The following is a 24179-nucleotide window of genomic DNA, read 5'->3' on the forward strand; positions in this document are numbered from 1 at the left end:
GGTCAGCGTCCAAGGACTGAGCTAGATGGAGCTTCTGATAAGAGAGGAAACGATCTTTAAAATGTAACCTCGACGGAAGAGCAAGAAGCTTGGGAGTGCATCGGAGTGCTCCTTGAGAGATTCTCCAGCACATGGTGTCCCAAATGTTGGGCGCTGAGATTCTTCCAGCGATCATTTTGATGGTGAAGATTAGTCTTCTTTCGTTCATTAAGGCTGCGAATCTCGTTAAATTCAGTGCTTTGGCCATCGGTGTTGTGTGAAGTTGTGGTGGGAGATGACACTTCTAGGTAGCCCACTTCAGGAGCCAGTATTCCGCGGCGTTCAGTGGTTTGATTATATTAGTATTTACAAGCATATTTACATGAACTTATTTACAAAATTTGGAGAAGAAAAAACGCAGAGTATGTGGTTAACGAATTCATTGTTCAGTTGGTTTAATTAATTACTAAATGATTGTTAAATGGTAAATATTATTATATAAATTATTAAGTTAGTCTTCTTATTATATTTGTACCTGCCGGTACACATTACCAAAGATTTCTGTCCTACACATTTTGTCTGTACATAGTTTCTCTGGATCTATATTTAAATTATTAAAATATTTCACAGTATTTGCTGGGAAAAATCTCCCCAGAGAGTCCGATTGAGTCAATTGGCACTTGAGACTTGGATCTTCCCTGTTTATTCTCGGTCGTATCATCCGAGGGCGAGTGATCACATTTCCCACTTTCGGCGTATCTATTCTTTCCGTCAGTAGCTTTGCCAGAGTTAAGATGTTTCTGGTTATGATGATATACTTCCAGGGTGTGATGTCCAGATTGGCAAACAAGACAGCTCTTGAGATGGTAAACGGTTTCCCGGCGATCTTATTTAGCCATCTCAGGAGCCAGTATTCTACTCCTAAGAAGGCCTTGATGTTGTTCCCGGGGGCCGATGACCAGATAGTCGATGCGTACAACGGAATCAGTGTAACGCATTTAAGGATGTATTGAATCATAAGATGAGGGCTTCGGAGACTAGTGAGTTCTTGTCTAGTGCTCCAGAGTTCTGCGTATGTCTTTTTCCTAATGTGTTCGAAGTGAGGTATGGAGTTTAATCCTTATCTCACTTAAAGCCAAGGTCGACATGTGCGGGGGATTTTTGGACTCTGGTATTGTTCACAAAAATCGTAATTTCATTTTTCTTCTTTTTGTTGGTGAAGGTCATTTGGGCAGTTTTCTTTTCATTAAGTTTCAGGCCAATGTAGTGCAGATATTCTTCTAGCTTCCTGATTGCCTTGTTTGCTTCCTCTGATAGATGGGGTGCAGTGCAGTTTCTTGTTCTTTAGAGGTTACAAAAAATTTCAAATCGTCAGCATATGTCTACGGCCAGTGGTTTGATTGTTGTGTCAGTTTGCCTTTGTAAATTTCCAACTTTAGCGAGTTTCCGGATAGGGGGAGGTAGTTTGAAATTTACAAGTAATTGGAAGATGGTCGCGGCTGTTGTGGGGATTATCCAATACTGCCCAATGTACACTTGGGTACAGAACGTGGGAGCAGATAGTTAGATCTATGGCAAAAGTATTTCCTGTGGAAAAATGTACATGAGTATATGCACCTATCAACTGTTTCTATTAGCTGCCCTCTTTTATCCATATGAAGACTTCCCCATAATGGGTGGTGTCCATTAAAGTCACCCATCAAACATATAGGAGATGGTATCTGGGCAAGGAGTTCATCAAAGTCTCTAAGTACATATGTTTGGTTCGGTGGAAGATATATAGAAACAAGAGATAAAATCATTCCAAGTTCTATTCTAACAGCAACAACTTCTAAATTAGTTTTTAAGGGGATTTGCCTAGACGGATTAGTAATGGATACTAAGACCGCTACACTTCCACGGGCTGCAGTTGCTGCATTTCTGTCACGCCTATACAAAATATATTTCTTTATTGAAGGAACCACTTAAATATGTTTCCTGTAAACATATTTAATGCCTGCTGGATTGAAATCTCGGATTAGGCTATAAAGTGCATCTGTATTAGTACGCAGTACTCGACAATTCCATTGTAAAAAGCACTGCATTATTTAGTTTTAATGGGAGGATGATCCGGTAGCTTTTTACGGGCAGTAGACTTATGGCGATCTTTTTTAGTAAACGTAGGACGTCCAGTGTCCATGTATTCTTCAACATAAATTTCTAATATAGGTTCTTCTTGAGTTTTGTCATCTATATCCATTTCTGCCTTATTATTTTGGCTCTTGTTAGCGGATTCTTCTTTTGCCATTCTGATCTCACTTCAGGACTTGATACCACTAGTAGAGGGGATGGAAATTGGGGTATTACAAGTCTGGTCTCTACTATTTTGCTTTAAAGCTGGCTGACGAGCTGAAAGTTGAACTCTAGCCCATTCAGCAAGCGATTTATCAGGCGGAATTGAACCAATGGTTTGAGTAGCAACCGAACTTTAATTCTTAGTAGCATTTGCATTTGTAAGTGCTGGAGTGTCTTTCACTATTTGTCGTCTCACTTCCTGATAAGTCACTTTGTGTTCAACTTTAAACTTTTGTATTTTTTTCCCACCTTCCATAATTCGCAATTTTTGGAATATGAAGGATAATTCCCCTTGCAATTTGGGCAAACTGGAGGTGTTGCATTACAATCTGTTTGAACGTGATCTTGAGATCTACATTTTGGGCATACATTGTTTCCCCGACATGTTGTCTGAGAGTGTCCAAATTTTTAACATTTATAACAGCGAATTGGATTTGGAATATAGGGGCGGATATGGCAATTCAGATAACCGGCTTTAATAGTATTTGGTAAGTTTTGAAATTGAGTATTATACTACTGGTTGGAATGAGGTTGCCATCCCTACGAGTCAGAATTCTCCTAGCTTGTACAACCTTTTGATCTTTCATTTCTTGCACAAGCTCCTCTTCTGTTACATTCAATAGATCCCATTCAGAGATAACACCTTTGGAACTACTTAGGGTTGGGTGGGAAGAGATTTTAACAGAAATTCCCCAAATGTAAGCTTTAACAACAGTTCGGAATGTTTAGACTGTGTCGTTTCAACCAGTAAATCCCGACTGTAATTTTTGACCATTTTAGGTGATCCGGCAGCGTTTTCTAGGAATCTCTGTATCATAAACGAAGTGAGTTTACTCGCTGGTTAACTAGTAAACGAATGGATAATAAGAAAAGTTGTATACTCTGGTTGGTCATTGTCTTTTTTTAAGCGCTTACTTTGCGCATTACCTTGATCAGAATTGTACCAATCTTTGGTATTTGAACTCGAAGGCGCTGGACAGTTTTCTTTATCCATGTCAGCTCCTTTTCGTCCTGGGGGAATAGCTTTTTCACCCAGGTTACCGCCCCCCCTACGGGGAGGTAGGAGCAGTGCCACTTGTGGCCAAGCGTAGGAGTTAGTACGGTCAGTAAACTAATAAACAGTAAAGAAAAAGGTACTTTCCTTTTCCTGACTCTCTCTTTATACTTTTAAAAAGTATAGCTAATTAACAAAAGGACTTATAAGACGAAGTAAAACAAGGAAAAACTCAGTCGCTCTAGGAAAATCACTCTAGGAAGTCGCAGACCACTTGGCCACAGAAACGCTTGGCACCCGGAGCCGACATTTTTGGTAATTCTTATAAAGTCCCTTATACCTGTCCGATGTGTCTCGTTATCTCCTCATGTCATTATTATTCTACGGTACACCACCATGCTACATTTTGATCCGCTTCATAGAAAGCTGCACGATTTACACCACGTTTTATATGTTCTGTTAATTTTGTCGAGCAGTGTAGTTTCAGCAGCGTATGTTCTTAGTGCTTTCTCCTTCAGCCAAGGACTAGAATTTTCCTTTCGTCTATTCAGATCTAGCGTAACTAATTAAATGCCCTCCAACAGTTTTTGTGTAAAGCCACTGGTGAAAGGCAGACGAGTGCATAACGACCTCTCCACAGTTCTTATTAATGTAAGGCAGGAACGCTCCTAACTAGAAATTGGAGTTTCTTTAGAACAGCCATTTTTCTAAGGAAAGCAATTTATTTTAAGAATGATTATTAAAGACAGCAACTTATGCGAATACGCTTCTGGTGGAGGTGCCCCTTCAGGAAGCTTCTCTGAATGCAATTCATGAACAGTGCCATAAGAACTATAAATATTAATGCATAGTAGAGTAAACAGATTCTTAATTGATGCTAGTAAATGTATCTAATATTTTAGATTGTAATGAGTTGAAAATAAGTATTACACTGTGTGTAGCAAGTAATTCTGGGAAATGTGGTTGCTACATAGCCATCATGTTAAGTACACACCGAACTAGTCCTTATAGCAAAAGATCCTACATATTTGTGATATGCCAATATATAATAACGCCCTTCGGCATTTCTCATATTATGGAACTATATCATCATTTGGTTGCCAGGTCACTACTGACGGTTTTCTCCTCATCGGTGGGTATATAGGTACTGATGGTACTTATATACCCACCGATCAGGAGAAAATTAACTCTGAAAATGCTGTCTATTTTTACACATCTTACATTTCCAAGATGTGTAATAGATACAAATAAATAGATTACAAATAAATAGCAACATCATCATCATCAGCCATTTTCAATCCACTGCAGGATGAAGGCCTCTCCAGCAACTTTCCAGTTCCTTCTGTTTTGAGCACTGGCCATCCATTTACTACCCACAAACTCATGAATTTCATCTATCCATCTCCGCCTTTGTCCTCCAGGTTTTCTTCTAGCTCCTCTTGGATTCCATTCTGTTATTTTCTTAGTCCATCTGTCATCATGTCTTCGAGCTATGTGTCCTGCCCAAGACCATTTTAGGTCTTTAGTTTTGATAAGAATGTCCTTTACTTGAGTTTGTTGCCTAATCCATGTGTTTCTCTTCTTATCTACCAGTCTGATTCCCAATATGATTCGTTCCATTCTTCGCTGTATAGTTCTCAGCTTCTCTTCCATTCTTTTGGTGAGTGCCCAAGTTTCACTTCCATAAGTCATGGTGGGGAGTATACATGGGTTCATTATTTTACGTTTCAGACAAACTGGGATATTGCTCTTCAGTATGTGACTATATTTCCTGAATGCTATACATCCAAAATTTATTCTTCTCTTGACTTCCAGCCATTTATCATTATTACAGCTAATAACTTGTCCCAGATAAGTATATGACTCCACCTTTTCAATTACTGCTCCTTCAATCATTATTTCCCTTTCTGTGGCATACTTGTTCATCATTACTTTTGTTTTAGCCATATTCATCTTTAGTCCAAAATCCTTACTAGCTGTGCATAACTGATTAAGATTTTCCTCTAATTCTTTGGGATCATGGCTTATGACCACAATGTCATCTGCAAATCGTAAATGGTTTAGGTACTCTCCGTTCACATTGACTCCTTTCTGCGACCAGTCTAATTTTCTGAAAACTTCCTCAAGGGCAGCAGTAAACAGCTTCGAAGATATTGTGTCTCCTTGTCGAACTCCTTTCCCAATTTTAAATTTCCTACTGTCTTTGTCTAGTCTAATAAAGGAGGTAGCACTCTCATATATTTTCTTCAAAATCATAATATATGGGGTATCAATGCCTTGTCTTTCCAGTGCCCGAAACATTGCCTTATGCTGTATGGAGTCAACTGCCTTTTCATAATCCACAAATGCCAGGCATAATGGTGTTTTATATTCATTTACTTTCTCCATTAGCTGTGATATTACGTGAAGGTGATCCATAGTTGAGAATCCTGTCCTAAAGCCAACTTGCTCTTTCGGTTGATTCTCATCAAGTATTCTTTCTAATCTGTTAGTAATGACCCTTGTGAACAACTTGTAGATGTGGGATAACAAGCTAATTGGTCTATAATTTCCAATTTCTGATTTATCTCCTTTCTTATGCAGCAAAACTATGATTGCATTATTCCACTGCTTAGGCGTCACACCTTTTCTAATGCACTTTGTGAAGAGCCTTGCCAGTTTTTGTGTTATGTCTCTTCCTCCCAATTTTAACAACTCTTCAGTAACTTCATCTTCCCCCGGGGCTTTCTGATTCTTCATTTTCTTCAATAAATGTTCTACCTCATCAGGAAGAATATTGGGTATGTCGTATGTGTTGCTACTTTGCAATCCATCTTCCCCACTGCTGGCATCATTCCCCTGCTTCTTGTATAATTCTCTATAGTAGTCTTCTGCTATTTGAATTATGCCTTCTCTGCTGTTTATAAGTACACCATCGCTATTCTTCAGTTTCAGTATCATTTGTCTTTCTGTATTACTGCTCATGGCTGCTGATTTAAATCCTTTGTTTTCCCTTAATGCTTGTTCTACTTTTCTTGTGTTAAATCTTCTTATGTTCTCTCTGAGTCTCTTTCCAATGGCTTTGCATAACTCAGTATACTCAATTTTCTCCCTGTCAGTGTTTTTCTTGATTTTCATTTCTCGTCTTCGGTTCATCATGACAAGTGTTTCTTGACTAATTTTTTCTTCTTTGGATTTCTTTTTCCCTATAGGTTTCTTTGGCTTTATCACTTTCAAAAAGTTGTAATATTCCTCGTCGATATCTTGGTCCTCAGCAGTCTGCAGAAGCTCATACTTGTTCTTAAGTTCCAGTACATACTGTTTTTTCTCCTCTTCTGTTATCTCAAAGACCTTTGTATTATTTACTCGAGTCAGTTTTTTCCTTTCCTACATCTATATCAAGTGTACATCTTACCATTCTGTGATCACTTCCAACATTTACCTTATTCAGGACGGTAACATCATTCACAATATATCTTCTATTAGTGAGGATGAAGTCGACTTCATTTGTAGTTAATCCATTTGGACTCTTCCATGTCCACTTTCTGTTCACCCTTTTCTTGAAAAAAGTGTTCACTACTGACAGTCCTTGAGATTCTGCAAATTCCACAAGTCTTTCACCTCTTTCATTTCTTTCACCAATTGCAAAATTTCCTATAATTCCCCTTTCTGCGCTGTTTTGTCTTTTTTCAACCTTAGCATTGAAGTCTCCCATAATAATAGTGTAGTGGGTTTTCTGCTCATCAAGAAGACTCTCAATTTCGGTGTACATTTCTTCAACCTCTTCATCATCATGGCTCTATGTTGGTGCATAAATCATTATAATCTTTAGCTTGTATCTCTTAGAAATCTTGAATCTCTTGACACTCTTGGTGATGTACTTTTGAATTCCAAAATGTTGTTTTTAAAATCTTTATGGACCAGAAACCCAACTCCACCTTCACTCCTTTCACTGTTTCCATTGGTGTACAGCAGATTTCCACTTGATAAACTTATAAGTGATTCATTTCTTCTTCTTCTTTCAGCCAAACCGATGATATTCCAATTCACATTTTCTAATTCCTTTTTCAGCTCTAATATCCTGTCTTCACCGATGAGTGTTCTTACGTTATAACAGGCCAAGTTCAGTTTCCGTGCATGGCAGCCTGATTGTACCCAGAGATTCTTAGCACCCTCTGCTTCCACTCTGATCGTCTCGCTGCCGTAAGAGGGAGAGTGAAAGCTGCTGGGGATTGAGGGCCATTTGTTTCGTCGTGCTTTCATATGCTGGAGGGTTTGGTCTTTTCCTCTTCACGCTGACCAGACGTCTTGAAGAGAACCACTCTACACGTTCGTTGCCACCTAAGTGACGTAACAGGGCTTACCATCGAGAAGGTGTGCATGAGTGGATTTTAGGTAGGCAGGCCAACCGGACTACTCCTAAATCTTCTGTAATAGAGAGATATTGGATCCATCAGCGTTTTAGGCTGACTGTCTGATAACACACAGGATACCTGTTCCCCTCTAAAATAGCACCATACTTATAGTTAACAAACAGTGCCGTTTATCTCAAGTTCATGACCTCGGAAACTCGTGGTTATTTTATTTCCTTCCGAGATTAAAGCAGCTCATAGCAAACGTAACTTGCTTTTAGCTAAGTTAATGAGCGAATATCCATATAAACATACCATAATAATGTATGCAATCTCTGTGGATAGCAATACATGCATGACATTCAATCCACATGCAGATAAAGAAAATATCCTGAAATAGTAGTAGTAGTAGTGGCATGTGATGCAAGAAAGCAAGTGTATGAGCTTATGCAGCATCAGCCAAAAAAAAAAAAAAAAAATCACACCATTCCCTCCAAATGCCTGTTCAGTTCCTCCTTAAATTTATTCAACCTATCAACTTCCACAACGACAGATGGAAGTTTGTTCCAGCAATTAACCACCCGCTGGCTAAAGGCAAATTTCCGCACATCTATTCTACATCTGTCCTTTCTTAATTTGAATTTATGCCCCCTTAGGTTCGTAATCTGAACAAGTGGAAGGATCCCATCAGAATTCAGCGTGCTCAACCCATTCAAGGTCTTATACACCTCAATCAGATCACCGCGCAGGTGCCTAGTCTCCAGCCACTGCAATTTGCAGAACTTAAGCCTCTCTTGGTAAGAGGATCCCTTCATTCCCCTCACCAATCTTGTTGCCCTTCTCTGTACACGCTCAAGTAAATCTATATCCTTCCTAAAATGAGGCCTCCAGACCTGTACGCAGTACTCAAGGCGTGGCCTGACCATTGCCTTATACAGAGGGACAATCACCTCCTTTTCCCTGCTAGCAAAATTCCTATATATCATTGACAAAACCCCATGACCTGCCCTGGCAGCCTGTCTGCATATCTGACTGCACAATTACTCCCAGGTCGTTTTCATTTTCTACCACCTTAAGTGTAGTACCACACAGTTGGTACGTTTCTCTGGGGTTACTTCTACCCATATGCAGTACTTTGCATTTGTCAAGGTTAAACTTCAGTTGCCACTTCTTAGCCGATCTACCCAAATTATCTAGATCCTGTTGCAGTAGCACACTGCAACAGGGTCTGCGAGTTAAATGAAAGCGTTTACAGGAACCCTCCTTCCCCCAAAGAATTCCAGGCATTCGTTATTGGACTGATGTCTGGGACTATGGCTAGTCTGTCCAGACAGGCTATACCAGGGGTGGACAACCCGCGGCCTTCTAAGGTCTTATGTGCGGCCTTTGTCACACAAAGATGAAATAAAATCATTAAATAATCCTACTACTTTTAAACTAATATTTTTTTAAAATTAAATATTCAAAACGTTTTAATAATAAAAAGCTTTATATATTTTTTTAACAATATAGAAACATTATTCAGATAATTAAAAAAGGAAAATACAAATTGTTTGATCTAAAAAGTAAAATATATCATGTTTAACTTTTTCTATTTATTTAAAGATTGTTTTTATGTACCACCAATGATAAAAAACGAAAACTATTTAATAAAAGAAAAATTCTAATCCTCTGTTAAGTTTGTTAAAATAAAAAAAAATATTTTAACAGTTAATAATTTGACGAAAATAGTTTTTTATTTTAAAATTTAAATTGTGACATCGTGATTTTTTATCTGTTGCTTTTATGTGCATATTTGTAACTGCGAATATTTTGACACCCGTATGTATTCTTGTCTGGAATTTTGTAATCCTGTAATTTCTTATGTTGGATTGCACAATTACTTAATTTTTAGATTGCCCATCATGTCCAAAAAAGTTAAAAGGAAGTTGAATGAAGAAAACAGAACATTTAAAGAAGACTGGGAGATGCAGCATTTTCTTATTTCTGTGAAAGACAAAATGGTTTGTTTGGTATGTAATACAGCACTAACAACATTAATTAACACTAAAATACAATGCAAATCAACGTTATCTATCTCACAAAGACCATAAATATGTAAAATTAGAAGGAGAAGCTCGTAAATCTGCACTTCAAAAAATGAAGAAAGAAAAACAGCACCAGGAAAAGGCTTTTGGTGCTTTTATTAAGCAAAGAACTTCTGCAACCGATGTTATAAACAAAATAGCGCATGTACTTGGAAAAAAAGGCACACCAATTAGTGACATGGAAATGATAAAAGAATGTATTGTTGAAGTAGTAGGATGTTTAGATCCGGAAAAAGTTGACAAATACAAACATTACCTCTCTCAAGAAAAACTATAACTAATAGACAACATGAATTTGCTCAGGAGAACAACTTCAGGTAATAATTCACTCTAAAGATGTATATTTTTCAATAGCGTTAGACGAAACCACTGATAGAAATGACTCTGCTCAAATATTATATTTTATTCGTTCTATAACTGAAGATTTTCATTGTTACGAGGAACTACTGGCTTTGGGTACGCTCACTGGAAGGACTCGTGGAATTGATATTTTTAACAACTTTAAAGAAATGTGTCTTGAGAGAGGACTAAACCTTGGTAACCTGGTGAGTGTAGGCACGGGCGGTGCATCTATGAGAGGAAAGCCAGAAGGATTCGTTTCATTGTTAAAAAAAGAAGAGCCCAATTTAGAAAAGTTAATTTCGTTCCATTGTATATTACACCAACAAAATCTTTGTGCGCTAAATCCTCCACATTGAGCAATACTTTGGACAAAATTATTGCAATTGTTAACTTTATTCGAGTAAATGCTTTAAGATATCGCCAATTTCGAAGCATTCTTATATTGGATGATGAGACATATAATGTTGACTTGCCATATTATTGTTAAGTGCTCTGGTTATCAAAAGGACAAATTTTAGTAAAAGTTTTGGCTTTGCGAGAACAAATTTAAAAAATTTATGAGGAACAACAAGAATGTGATTTATTAGATGAAGAATTTTGTAGAAATGCTGCGTTTTTGTGTGATATTATGGAAAAGCAAAATGAATTAAATGCTTATTTGCGGGGAAAAACAAGACATATATATGACATGTGACAAAAAATTCAGGTATTTCGAAAAAAATTAATTTTTTACAAAACTCTTTTCTCTAAATATCTGGGGAACATTTCCCTCATTTAAAAAATATGTTAAAGGAACAGAAATATGTTGTATGTGACACTTTCAAAGACTACATAACCGTATTGGACACGCTAATTGAAGAATACAATGATAGATTTTCTGATTTCGAAGAACATACTTTAGAAATGAAATTGTCGTATGAGCCACATTTAGTCGATAACCTGACGGCACCCACGGAACTACAGATGGAATTAACTGAATTATGAGAAGATAATATGATAAAGATCCTATTGAAATATGGAAAAATGCAGTTGACGTTTATGTCAACATGCTCGTCGACTTCTGTCTTGCTTTGCAACTACGTATTGTTGCGAATCAACTTTCTCATACCTTACACAAATTAAAAGTCATTTAAGGACTCAGATATCTGATATTCATTTAGAAGACCAACTCAAGTTGCGTACAACTAAGATGGAACCTAATATCCAGTTGTTATCTAATAAAAAACAAACCCAAAAATCTCCTTAGTTAATTATCAAAAAAGATGTTTCGGCTGAAACCAATGCATTCTGATGAGTTTAGCTCATTAAAAATGTGCAATCGAAGTGGTTTCAGCCGGGACATCTTTTTTGGTAAACAACTCAACCACCAAAGCATCAAATCTTCAACTCATTAGTTAACTCATATTAAATTAATTTTTACAATAGTACAGTTTTTTCTAATTATTCTTGTATAATACACAGAGAGAATGTTAAATAATTGCTATAAATTTTCATTTGAATAACAATTTAGAAAATAATTTATTATCTTTATAATTATATTTTTTTAAATTTTGTGTTCATATAAAATGTAGGTGGATGTATTATGATGAGAATATTATAAATATGTATGTTTTTTTGAAATTTATTTTCCTTTTCTATATTTAAATGTAATAAAATTTAACACTGATAATTAAGTATGTTTTACTTCGTAAGTAGTGGTTCGAAGGATCGGTGCGGCCTTTCCACTATTTCCGAAAATGAATATGGCCTTTTATTCAAAAAAGGTTGCCCACCCCTGGGCTATACTCTTCCGCCAAAGATATTAGTCACTAGAAGATTTCTACGAGAATATGCATTATCGTCAATTCAAATAAAACCTTGATCTTCTAATTGCTCTTGCAAAAGAGAAAATATAAGGATCTTCCTCTCGAAATCTTACAGATTTTTAGATAGAGGAATACATACAGACATCTTTTCGGCCAATGACAGTAATTTCAGACACCTTTAAATTATCACCTCCCTCCAAACGATTTAAGGAGTAATCTAGTTCATTTTATAGAGGACATCCCTAAGTAAAAGCCCTTCTGTGGACCAGCAAGCTCTGAAACAAGTTGCCATGTAGTGAACTGTCACGACCCAAAAACGGTCATCTTACACAGAGGCCACAAGAGGATAGTCTCAGACAAGTGTCCGAGAAACAGTCTGTGTATTTTGGATGGAGTTCCACAATCTTCTTACAAAGCTGCTGGTCGCATTCAGCCACCTTTCCACTTCGGCTTGGCTTTTTCCTACCTCCATTCTCCTTATCGCTTTCTATCTCAAAGAATCATCAAAACGGTGTCTTTGATTAAAAGACGACCATAATTTGGCAATGAGGACTATCTTTAAATCGGTAGTGTGAGCGATAAAGATGAAACATAGAGGTTCCGAAAACAGGCTATTTCATTCCGGTAGTTATTGTAAAGGTAGTGTGGGATTTAGACTCTGTCATCTAAGTTCTCTATAAATATGGCAACATATTCATTTTCTTTTATATTTTTTGAAGCTCTTAAACTGAAAATCTGTTAGGATGGAAATACTATAATGTAAATAAAGGAAATGATACTTTTAATATGATGGGTTAAAGAGCACCTTATTTTATTATTACAAAGTATTTTTAGGCTACTGTAGGTAGTCATATTATACATAGTTATATCGCTATTGCAAAGGTCAGGTTAATTTAACTTAATGCAGTTTCTATAAGTTTTCTGACATCTTTGACGCACATAATTCATATCTTCCCACTGATCCATTAGCTATTCGTGATACGAAACGCCCAAACATTCCCTCAGGAGATTTATGCTCCGTTGACATTTATACTTGAGCTCGGAGAATGATAGCTAAGGATACCGCCAATAAAAAGAAATGAAAAGTGTACGCCTGCACCAATAGATATAGCAGATTTTCCTTGATAATTCAAAATATCAAAGGAGTTAAGTGAAAGAGATATTTTGTAAAACACATTATGTATTCATTTTGGTGTTCCATTACAATTCTAATATCACCTCTCTAGTATCCATTAAAAGACATCCTATTTTCACTCTTTGTAGAAAACACATTATGTATTTATTCATTTTGATGTTCAATGAGGGATTATATCACCTTTCCAGTATCCATTAAACAGAATCCTATTTACACTCTTTGAACAACAAACAATACTGAAGTTAACACCTCATCCGTATATAAAGTATACGAACAAACTTTCTACTGATAGGCACAGATTAATTTTAAAACAGAATAATTTTAAATCAGGAAACAGAAACTGCTGATGCTGTTGTGATGGTACTTCGTACGTTTACACTGTTGAGGGTAAATATCAAACAAGTTTCTTTCTTTATTTTTATGACAATTTTATTTTGATTATTAATGGTACCTTGGCACACAGACAGAACTACACCTTTCTAAGTTTAATCCCTAGCGTTGCATTAATTGTAGTAAAGAATCTGCTAATAAATTGTAATCACAATTATGCAAATATGATCTAGGAAACTAGACTCAAATTAGAATGCGATTCTCGACAAAAATATCCATTTGCGCGGTATCTGTTTTCATAGAACAAACTAATATTGTAAAAAAATATCCATAGGAGGAGGGAGCGAGGGAGGGATTGATTACACTGGTCAACACGTAAATTTCTATGAAAGCGAAAATGCACAATTTTATCTGCTGAACACGAAAATCACATTAAAATTTGTCGATTGGCTCTTGTTTTCGAATTACAGTTGGGGTCTCATATTAGCGAGTTGCTCTACATTATCAACTATGGTTCTCGGCAAAAGGCATGGCAACACCGCAGTTTCAGTACCACCACGCTCTTATCACGTGATCGGAAAACTGTCAACTCGCTCTGCATCAAGTCATAAGTTGTTATCACCTCAAGTGCTTCTTCAAATCTCTTGCAGTAATCCTCGAATACGGCTAGCTACTGGAAGATTTGTTCTCAGTTAACGGTTGTTCTCTGTGAGACTGATAATTTTTGCGGAGTATTTGTGCCATGTAAGATTAATATGCCCCGTAATTGTGGGAATAGTCCTGATGATTTCTGCTACGTATGTGGAGAAGTCACTTTAGCTTCAAGAAAGCGCCCCTTAACTCGAGCCATAAAAAAAGGCCTACTTCTTGTACTTTGGGTATAAAGTAAGCGACCAGAACAACAACTAGGATCCACACATATGCTGCACTACCGTTCATCAAAACTCAACGCGTGGGTGAATCTAAAGCAGGGTTTCTCAACCGGGGGTCCGTGAGCTTGAATGGGAAAAAAATGAACTCATTAATTTCCTTCACTTATGAATGTATGTAATAAATTACAATTGTATTAGCTGTCTCTATATAGTCACTAATGGAAATAACAGATATTTTCATATCATATTATAGTTATTGCATATCTCGAAAAATCGCTAACGCTCATGGTTACTTTGAAATTACGGCAGTTATTAGACCTGCTGTTAGATCGCACTTGATTGCAGTCCTGCTGTGGACAGACTAAACAGAGAAAAAAAACTGGAAGCTGTTCCCTTGTAAAATGACGTAATTGGCAAACTATCCGGCAAATCAGCGCCTAGTAGGCCACTTTTAACACGAAACAGTTGAAGATAACAGTTGAAGTGTGTAATTTAACCTTTTCTTTTCGCTGCTATGTGCGTGTATACCGGTCCAACGGTGGAGGCCCCTGCAGTGCTACAGGCGTGTATGCACGCCCACCGTATGTCTGTCGATGCATACAGTCTTCGTATATGTCTTTCTTAGTTGCTAATATTGCATTAATTATTTTTACATTAATTATTTAACATTTGTTACAGACCAAATTTAAGTTGAAATGTCGAAGAAAAGGAAGTATGATGAAACTGTATTATTTGGTTTCACTTGCATTAATGAATGTGACGGGACTCAAATACCGCAGTGTTTTTTTTGTGCGGAAAAATTCTTGCGAACGGAAGTATGAAGCCAGCAAAACTGAAAGACTATCTCAAGTCTGTCCATGCTGAAAATGCATCTAAAGATGCTGGTTCTTTTCGTGCGAAAAAATCTCAATTCTAAAAAGCAGGGACACTTCCAAAACTTGGATTTGCCATTTCACGAAAACCTTTTCTTGAAGCATCCTATAAAGTTGCTTACCGATTGCCAAGCAAAAGAAGCTCCTCACTATTGGAGAGACTTTAGTAAAGCCATGTGCACTGGAAATGGTCGAACTGGTCTGTGGACTGGAACAGAGAAAAAAACTGGAAGCTGTTCCCTTGTCAAATGATGTAATACATTCTAGAATAGTTGATATGTCTTTTAATATTTTGAACCAGGTCATCGAGAAAGTAAAGTGTGTTTAGGGTCAAGCGGCACCAGGGGTTCCCCCCATCTCCGCGTAGTTTACATTGTGGGTGAACCAGTTGACTGGAAAAGCCAGAGATTTAGAAGTGTATTGACTTTGTATATGTGTGATGCCTTGTACCGTTGTTCATCTGGTCATTTAGCCGCCAGACCCTTACTGAGGCCCGACGTTTGCCCACTTTCGCCCCGTGGAGGCAGACCAGGTACTCACTATTATATAGTTCACTCTGGCAGGTCCTGCCACCTAATTTCCTGAGAAATTAGGTTGCCATCGAAGTCATCGAGAAAATGGCAGCTTCGTCATTCCCCTTCAGTATGCAATTGGATGAAACTACAGACATTTCTCAATGTAACCAGCTCCTTGTTTTTGTTCGCTATGTGCATGCTGACGCCATCAAAGAAGAATTCTTATTTTGTGAGTCTCTTTCGGAAACTACAAAGGCCGTCGACGTTTTCGAAATGGTAAAAAGTTTTTTTTACAAACGAAACTTTGAATGGAAAGGAAAACTTCATTCTCTTTGCACTGATGGAGCTCATGCGATGCTTGGTAATACATCTGGTTTTGCTACTTTAGTGAAAAAAGAACCTCCTCAAGTCGTCGTCACTCATTTCTTTTTACACAGACATGCGCTGGCAACAAAGACTCTTCCAACAACCCTGAAAGAAGTATTTTAAACAGCCATAAAAGTTATCAACTTTAGCAAAAGAAGTTCTCTGAATCATCGTATTTTTAAAAGATTTTGTCAAGAAATGGGAGCAGAATATGAAGTGCTTCTCTACCACACAGAAGTGCGCTGGCTTTCAAGAGGACAAGTCTTGAAGCGCTTGTTCGAACTAAAGGCAGAAGTTTCATTTTTTTCTGGAAGAAAGAGAAAACCCACTCTTGGAACATTTTGAAAGGAAGGAATTTATCCATGGGCTGGCTTACCTGGCAGATATTTTTCACCATACGAATGAGATAAATCTTTCCATTCAAGGTCATGAAGTCACCATTATGGATGCAACTGAAATATTACAAGCTTTCTTGGCTAAGTTACCAATATGGAAGAAGAGAGTAGAGACCGACATTCTTGCAAACGTTCCACTGTTGCAGGAAGTGCTTTACCAAGATGTAGTTGAAATGCAAACTTCTCTCTCAATTTTTTTGAAAAGAGATATCTGCGAACACTTGGAAACATTACAGAACTCTTTTAAAAGTTATTTCTATCTTGATGGCATGAAAATTGAACCATGGATCCGAAATCCTTTTCTTTCTGATATAAACTGTATCGAAGATGTTTACTTAACCAAAGATTAACTCATTGATCTTAGGTCAAAAAACTTACTACGATTGGAGTTTATCTCAAAAAGCCTTGGAGAATTCTGGTGTTCCCTGAGAGAAGCCTATCCTCGTCTTGTAAAGCGAGCTATGGAAGCTTTGATACCATTTGCAACAATATATCTGTGCGAATCGGGATTTTCAGCACTTGTAACAATGAAAACAAAAAATCGAAATTGATTAGATGTCCAACATGACCTGCGTGTTGCCTTGTCAAATACCACACCACAGTTCTTCAAATAGGCCTCTGGAGTTGGGTATATTCATACTATGATTTTTAGCGTTTCTCACCAACCATTGAAGTAAAAACGAAAACCAAAATCTTAAAAAGCTTTATATTTAAATTTACAATAAATTTACAGTAGATCAAACAAAACAAAATAAGTGTTATTATACAAATAAAATATTACTGATTAATAAAATACTGAATTAAGATAGGATAAAACAAATGTAGTTTACAGTGAATGTACAAATAAAATGATAATAAAATACTGAATTAAAATGCAATAAAATATATTAGATTATAAGCTCTAAAATAAATGAAGCTTTCAAAGGCTTCTGCTTTCTTCCTCAACGTATTTTATTATCAGTAACATTTTTATTTGTATAATCTCACTTATTTTGTTTTGTTTGATCTACTGTAAATTTAAATATAAAGATTTCGGTTTTCGTTTTTACTTCAATGGTTGGTCAGAAACGCTAAAAATCATAGTACCACACCACACTTTAATGTTCTTATTCAAGGTAAACAACAACAGTCTTCACACTGATATGTCCTTAAAAATAAAATTTAACTTCAACATTCCTATAATTTAAATGTATTGTATTGTTATTCAATGTGTTAAGAAACACATATATTACTGTATAACGTTTTTTTTTAAATTTTGGTAACTATTTCATTAAACTGTAGTTTTTTTTTTTTGTAATTTTATTTTATGCATTTAAAAACATTATTCTGAGAAGGGGTCCGTGGCATTCACATGACTGGCAAAGTGGTCCGTGGAACTAAGAAGGTTAAGAATCCCTGATCTAAAGGGATTTTTTATGCCTTTCGTAGTGCCCATGATATGGAGGGAGCCAACAAATCACGTCACAGGCTCTTACTTCTGTAATGTCCCTCCTATTAGAAAATGGATGACAATGAAGAAAAAGTGGACAGTGACGTACCCAAACATACCACCTGCAATTCGCCCCGCGCTTCACGGTGAGGGACTACCTATCCCTGAACCACCAAACCATTTTTCTGTACTCAGAAGAAGACACTGATGAACATCAACTTGATATTCACGAAGAGGTACAGCAGCCGTCTACATTAAGGGATCCATCATTTTGTCCAAACCTTTATCCTTCTGAACCACATAAGATCACAGAAGGCGAGCTCAATGACCTCACAGGGATTTCAAACTGCCGAAGAATAAGGCAGAACTTTTGGCCTTGAGGCTACAACAGTGGAAATCATCCAGATCATTCTGTGAAAGTGACAACATTTCCAACTCGAAATAAAGACTATGATAAATTCTATCAAACAGAAGGTGAATCCACTGTTTGTAAGTATACTGATGGTCTAATGGCAGCAATGAACATGAGGCACGTTCCCGAAGAATGGCGACTATTTATAGACATTTCTAAGGTTAGCCTTAAGACTGTTATTACACAATTGAAATATGCTGCCTTCAATACCTCTTGCGTATGCGGTCCACAAAAAAGAAACATACGCAACCATGAAGAATATCCTCTTAGATACACAGTATCAGAAGTATGAGTAGCAGATATGTGGCGTATGAGTAGCAGATATACCAAGGTATATACACGTTCATCGTTCATATGTACAAAGCACATATATGCTTAAAAGTCAGAATATTTCATAGGCGTGCATTAAGTTGTTCGGTATACGGTTTCGCATTTTCTTGTGAAACATTTCGTCGGTGTACTTGCGACGTGCCGTTCTGCGCCTCATAGCAGATAGCAGATGGAGGTATCAGTATGAGTCGACATCAGGGGCCATACAAAAGCGGAATAAGTTCGGCCAACGAGTGCCTGTAATTGCGATCCGAAGCGAATTTCTAGAGGTCTACTCCGATCATTAGCAGGGCTTGTATTGTAGGAAGTACTTGGCTGGGTAGAAATCTGTCACTGATCTTTAGCCTGTTCCGCTGTAGCTGAAGAAGAGGGTGTGGCCCTCAGTGAAGGAAGTAGAACATGCCACTGACATATATCCCAGAAGTCAGGGGAGTTGATCTTGACAACCAGCGGTTTTTTGAACTAAAAAAATATATATTAATTTAGAAAGCTCCATAGAAAGTAGGCATTTGCGAAATGCACTTAGTTCGTCTAGCCACGGATTATTTCACACCCCGAGCCTGCACTGAGAAAAACTGAAATAATACCTACTACTCGTATTTATTACTCAGAATAATAGTATATCTAATTGGAGCATATCAGCAGTGGACTTAATCCCCTTTTATGTGTTTTTGGGGTTTCATGCTTGTCTCGAGTAAAGCGCATTCCAAGAACATTCATTTCCGGTCAACAGAAAAAAAAAAACATTAAGCTGAACATTTCCCAAAAGATCAGGGCTTAAACTACCTATCAATTAATTTTTAAAGAAACCTGATATCTAACGTCTTTTCTCGGATGTTACTTGATGGTTTCTATACGTCTTGTAATGCGTTTTTGGAGTTAAAAGTATTATTTTCATCAGATAAAACAACCTAATTCCTCCCTAGGAATGACTTCAGTAAGGACTAATGTTTTCTTGAAGTTTCAATAGTAAATGTGGCTTTAAAAAAAAAAAAAAAGATATCTCTTAAGATAACTGCATAGAAAATAATCTACAGTATTAGAAGTCACGTAAAAAATTCACGACGGACACATTTTGAGATAACACATCTAAACAATGAGGCAATGTGAGTTGTTGATATATGGGAGTCATGGGATCTGAGATCGTATTGGAACTTACTTTTATGGCATCGAAATGAACTGAAAAACGTTTTCAGAATTTAGCGTCCCCCCCCCAAAAAAAAGTGGTCAATATTCGTAACGTGGATCCGCTTATGCTATTTCGATTTAGGCGTATGGATTAAACAGATTCTTATGGTTTGGCTGTTAGGTAGCCTGACAGGTCTAACCAATCTTCTTCAGTAAACATTTTATGATTTTTATGTTCACTGCTTAAATTTCGATCACCGTTACTTCTACAAAAGCGAATTTATAACTTCGACCACCCTTATACATGTGGATAGTCCACCCCTCACATCTTTCGAAAATCCTAGTTTTCCAATCAGATAAAACAACCAAATTAAAAAAATAATAATAAAATAGTTATTTTAGAAACCCTCGAATTTATCACTCATATCCTTGTGTGTATAATATCAGTACGACTGTGTGTTTAAGGACCAATTTGTATAGTGTAAGCGCCAAAAAAGTGAAGGGGGAAAAATCCACTCCCTCCAAACTGAGATTGCCTATTTATAGCTTTGCCAATAAAGTAGACATGAAACGGAGTAGCCATTGAAGACAAATTCTTCCAATCATCAGAATCAAACCCTAATCCTCCAACAACAATGTATCATGTCGATTAAACTGAAACGAAGGCCTATACTACTTACATGTTGGAAAATATGGCAACAGCCCCCCCTTTGGCATTCCCCCCATATGTATAAAATTTTCCACCAAAACGATAGCCAGTGCAGGATTCTAGGTAGGTTTGGCCTCGTTAGCAAGAGACTGAAATAGCACAAGTGTTTGAGTTGCCTGTGGTCCAAGCCCAGGTGAGTGCTAAATATAGTAATGATTCTTTTCCAAGGGCTTTACAATTAATTATGTCAAACAATCAATTGTAAACTTATCTGATTTATAGGGTCATGAAGTAGGGTAATGTATATATACTACCCTATTGCTAATGTCCAGACACCTGCATATCTACAAATAACCTTTCTTTACAGGAAAAATAATAGAATGTACTGTGTGTAACCTTTATAAACCTTTAGTGGCCGCTTTAGTTCTATTTTTTGAGAAATCTCTCCCCATACGCACTTGACTATCCATTTCATCACAGGGGACTCTGGGCTGACCAATCAAACTTTTTGAAGTTCATGTCCACAAAGCAAGCAGTATAACATGGAGCGTTGTCCTGCTGATAGAGGCATGTGCCTTCCCCGACGTGCTGCCATAACGTAAGCAACGTATTATTGTCCAGGACCAGATAGATCTTAGCATTCATCGTTTTCGTCTTGCTGAGGGCCTGTGTGTGCTGCGACAATATCAACCTGCGTTCTGAGTGGATCATAGAATATTTCACTCAGAAACCAGATCAAATTACCTTCGATCATTTACGAATCTAACCTTACTTGTCAATTTGATACATGCACCAAAGGAAAGCTTCACTATAGGCATGCATTTCATTTGCATGGAAGTGCTTAGCAATCAATCACTTCCTCCGAATAATTTTATTCTATCTATCAATCAATTCGACAAGTTTATATTTACGATATTTGATGTTAGATTTCATGCTGCGTAGCCGAGTGGGCAGGAGCGGGAGTGCAGTAGCACACGCACGCTCTTTGAGTAGACCGGGGTTCAAGCCCCTGACTGCTAAATACGGTCGATCTGCCAACCCGCACTGGACCAGCGTGGCAGATTATGGTCCATTTCCCTCAGCATGAATTGTTGAGGAGGCTTCCACCCTGCAGTGGGTTGATAATGGCTGCACTTTACTTTTTTTACTTTTTTTCATGCTGCAGGCGCGCAAACGTTCTATCAATGAACACCACTGGTGATGAGCTCTTGTTATTGTGGTAGTAGAGTTTTAGGAGCATCTGTATGCTGGGCAAAAAAACCCTACTTTCAGGAAGAAAAAAACGTGTTATCCTCTCCTGAGACAGACTAAATTTAGCTACCTTGTGGGAAAAAACCCGAGTTCGACAGGACTCTAACTCAGGTCTTTTCCGCCACGTGCTGGGAGTAGGACAATCCTACCAACTATGCTACCCACGAATGTACTGCCATGGGGAAATGAAAGCCTAGTCTCTAGAAAGTAACTACACATAGGATATTCACCAAGTGGAGCTACAATAAATCAAAATACTTCTTAATTTTAGGACCTTTCCCACATTTCTTCTTTTTAAATCAGTATAATTCGGATTACGAGTGCTATCTAGCTGAATTAGCTTTTACTCCGTGTTATATTATAATATTTATTGCAGTTCTTTTATTTAAGAACTGTAAAATGAATATAAATCGTGTTAAAATACATTGCTCCCTGTTGAATGGAAAATTTTATCTGAAGTGAGTGTTTTGGTAGTAGAGTGTATATAGCCCTTGTGGGTAGCAGAGTTGGTATAATCACCGTCCTCCCTCCACCGGACGGAAAAAGACCTGTTTTTGAATCCCCTCATTGGCGTGAGGAATTCTGTGGTCCTTTTCACAATGTGGATAAGATAGTCGGTCTCCGGAGAGGAAAGCGTGGTGGTTTTATCTCTCGGAAACTCGGGTTTTTCGTCCAGCAAACCTACTATAAAACAACATGCAATTTACAGACATCATATATAGTGCAATATGGCCTAAGTTTCTGATGTGTCTTAAAACTCCATAACATCCAACGGTGTATATATAATTGCTTTATAACGCTCTTAGGTTCCTTACTGGTTTATTTAGCTAGTCTGGAGTTCGACTTCACTCCTAAGTAGAACATTTGACATCACTTTGCTCGTGTCTTCTTAGAACCTCAGTTGTTATCCAGTTCTTCCGTGCTAATTGATCCGAAGTTGGGCAATATGATTTCGTAATGGAAAGATGATATGGAGGAATCTTATATCTACACTTACAACATCGTCAATCTGTGTCGGCATAAAATTCAAGTAGTCAGAAACCATAGCAACTGTTCCAATCAGTGAAATTACAAAACAGTTGGAATAAGGCCAAAGTAGAATGCTGTTCTGTGGAATAAGTGCTCGCTGCTGTCTCTGCAGGGCTTCTTTGTGGCGAACGGAAATTCTAGACTAAGGCAGTGGTGATGGTTACTTTTTTACGTCGACACCTACCCCCCCCCCCTCACCCCATACTTCGTGCTGAATGTGGATAAACTACATAGAAACATTAGGGTTATCGGAGTGTATGATATTCTAAAATGCACTCAGATGCGAATGTGTGTAAAGTCAGGAGCAGCGGAAGATAACATAATGTCTCCAAGTAAGATGACGTCATTTATTTACTGCTTCGCCTTTCATAAATATCTGAGGTGTCTCTAATGATTTCTCTTCCAAAGTTCTACCCGCTGTAATGCTAATGCCATCGTGCACTAATGGTCAGTGGGAGGAGATATAGGACATATGCTACAGAATCCATTATCACTTATTCCGAGCTAAGTGCTAAATAATGGTGCTGTCATTGTGAGCCGCATATGTAGGTAATAGCCATGCGACCATAACAGAAAAATCTGATAAAAAAATTATGGTTATGTCTTCTTCTCCTTTTTTTATATCCTTCATACGTATATTATGCCTTATACGTACAGGGCGTACGTATGTAAGGGCTGACATACATTTGAACTTCAATACCCACAATCAGAATGGATATCCAATAAGCTTTTTCAATTGTATTGAGGCCTGGACTGTTTCCAAGCGATGTTCTTGTGGAAATTTATTTATTTTTTTAACCATTTTTGTGCCTGTGGACAGTAAAGATAGCCAAATAAATTACATTTATTTAAACAAGAGTGCAGCGTTTCATAAATTTAAAACCTTTGCTAATTTTATGAAGTAGTACTTACGATTTGACTCTATGACATGGAGCAGGTCATCCTGAAAAATGCAATAGGCAACATCTCCATACTGATCTCTAATTGTGGGAAGTAATTTTGTTTCAAGAATGTCCTTGTATACCTCAGCATTCACTGTGCCCTTCACATATTCAAGGCAATCAACTCCTCTTCTCCTTCGTGTAACAGTCTGCTGACCGTCGGACTTACCATGTAAGTTTAATTTTGACTCATAACAGACGACAGCGCATTTACACTGATCCTCAAATCAACTAGCATGTGCCCACTTAGACCCTGGGCACATGCTAGTAATGCTACTACTCCTTATGAGAAAAGGCGTCTACATACTGTAGCAGTACTTGGCTTTATTCCTGTATCCTCCTCCCATGCTGGTTTGTGATATATCTATGAGGATCTTCTGTTTCGGATACACAGACGGACCAAAAATCTGTCCTGAGTTGCAGAAGATATTCGTGGACGTCCACTTCCTTTCTTTCTGTTTAGAATGCCAGTTTCTGATAATTTTCGTAATAAACGTGCCACTGTTCACTGATTACAACCGTGAATCATTTTAGCTATTTCATGCGTAGAATGTCCCTTTGCATTCAACTCAACAGCAACCACAATTAACACCGCGTAGGAAAATTGATGTTAATTGTAAAACATAGCCATTCAAATAACAGAGAATGCAGTG

General features: G+C 37.5%; 1 protein-coding gene across 1 annotated transcript in view; it reads left to right on the top strand.

Annotated features, from left to right (window-relative positions):
- LOC150085319 (metabotropic glutamate receptor 6-like) overlaps positions 1–24179 on the top strand; it is a 243655-nt gene that overhangs the window by 117654 nt on the left and 101822 nt on the right. The gene's annotated exons all lie outside the window — the stretch shown is intronic.

This window comes from Mastigoproctus giganteus, chromosome 5, assembly GCF_048544385.1.
Source record: "Mastigoproctus giganteus isolate SK-2022 chromosome 5, ASM4854438v1, whole genome shotgun sequence".
In the NCBI taxonomy this organism is placed as follows: Eukaryota; Metazoa; Arthropoda; class Arachnida; order Uropygi; family Thelyphonidae; genus Mastigoproctus; species Mastigoproctus giganteus.